Source organism: Odontomachus brunneus, unplaced genomic scaffold, assembly GCF_010583005.1.
Source record: "Odontomachus brunneus isolate Ranch 3 - 2012 unplaced genomic scaffold, Obru_v1 Obru_scaffold_191, whole genome shotgun sequence".
NCBI lineage: Eukaryota > Metazoa > Arthropoda > Insecta > Hymenoptera > Formicidae > Odontomachus > Odontomachus brunneus.
In genome coordinates, this window is record NW_022639641.1 from 564,567 (window position 1) to 566,335 (window position 1,769).

The window sequence follows — 1,769 nt, forward strand, 5'->3', positions numbered from 1 at the left end:
AGAAAGACAAAGAGAGAGGGAGAGAGAGTGACAGAAAGACAGTGACACATTGAGAGGGAAGGAGGGAGGGAGAGAGGGAGAAAGAGAGAGAGAATAAATATCTCTGTCTCCGTTTCACTCTCTCTCTCCCTTCCCTCCATCCTTCCTTCCCCATCTCCCTCCTTCTCCCTCTCTCTTTCTCTCCCCCTCTCTCTCTCTTTCTAATAAAGGGTTTCAGAAAGAATTTTAGGTTAAAATAGTTTATTTTTTCAATTACATTTTTTATTATTATTTTTCAATATTTTCGACCTCTCCTCGGTCCCCAATTATCATGAGCGGACGACATTTTATATAAAAATTCCATAAATCGCTCCTGCTGGATTCTTGCTCCCGCCCTTATGCCACGTCTTCTTTGTCCTATATATTATTGTCGCAGATCCGACGGATGAAGTTCCCGTCGGCGAGCGACCGAGCGCGCTGATCTCGCCTAGCGCTAGGCGCGGTGAGGTTGAAAGGGATAGCCGTATGACACAATATATGTAAATCACAATCACTGCTTTATTTAGCGTTACAAAAACTAAATAACGTTGAGCGCGAGCGAGGATCGACGGTGACAGCGGTGCGACGGAGATCTTCTTGGTGCCGACGGCCGGGTCAGCCGATCGCGACGGAGATCTTGCTGAGCGCGTCGGAGGCGCTCCGCGGACGGAGATCTTGAGCGCGAGCGACGGAAATCTTCTGCGTCCCGGACACCCGCGTTCGCGTCCGTCGGTCCTGCGCCCCTGGTTGCACAGTTCACAAACAGAGATTAAAAGAAACACTTTGAGATGTTCAATTGCACGTCGATGGTCAGCGGCCGTAGACGCGGAGGCAACACTGACCAGGTTGAAGAGCAATTGAGCGCGGTTGCTTTAACGAGCCGACGGTTGCGAGGAGAGCAGCCAGACCGGCGATGAGAGAGCGAGGCGAGAGCCGGCCCGAGAGATTGAGAATAATCTCTGGCGCTCGACAAGCCTCGTTCGAGAAACGAAAACCGCGAAGCTGCACGCGAACCGATACAACTGAATCGTAACTTGTGAGATCAGATGGTCAGCTTCCAGTTCGAGAGAAACGACGAACGGTCGCGAGGAGCAGAGTACCGGCTGCTCCAGTGCTCCGAGAAAACAGCTGATCGAGCTGGTCGAGCGCACGCGACGTTCACAACGTTATGAGCGGGATTGCCCTCGCTGCCGACGAGGTGAGCTTTTAACGAAAAAGCTCTTGACGACAAAGCGATCGCTTATTGGTTGCGGTTGTCAAGCGGCTCGCTCGCTGCGAGAAAAATGCCTAATATGGACCGCTTGGCAACATCGGCGATCTAACGTGAGAGTAGACTCGCGCCTATATTTTATTTGTTTGGCCGAATAGTTGTCGTGGCAACCGCGACAAGCGAGCGAACTGTAGCGTGAAAAAAAGCGGCTTCACGCGGGGGATCGCTCGGTTGTCGCTAAGCGACTTGCTCGACCGAATGTTCTAGAACATTCGGTCGATTTTTCGAGATTGCCTGTTGCGATCTCGAATAATTATAAATATATGTATTTTCGATATACAATATTATTTGAATTTATTAATAAATATAAGTTTAGAACCGAGTTTATAAATTTAAAGCCGGTACTACATTTTACACATTACGGATGCGGATTGGACTCGAATTACGAGCTGCGAATCGTTAACTAGCCAATAAATCTGACTATTTCAGTTAAACTAGCTAGTCAACGATTTGCAATTTACAATTAAAATCTAGTTCGCAT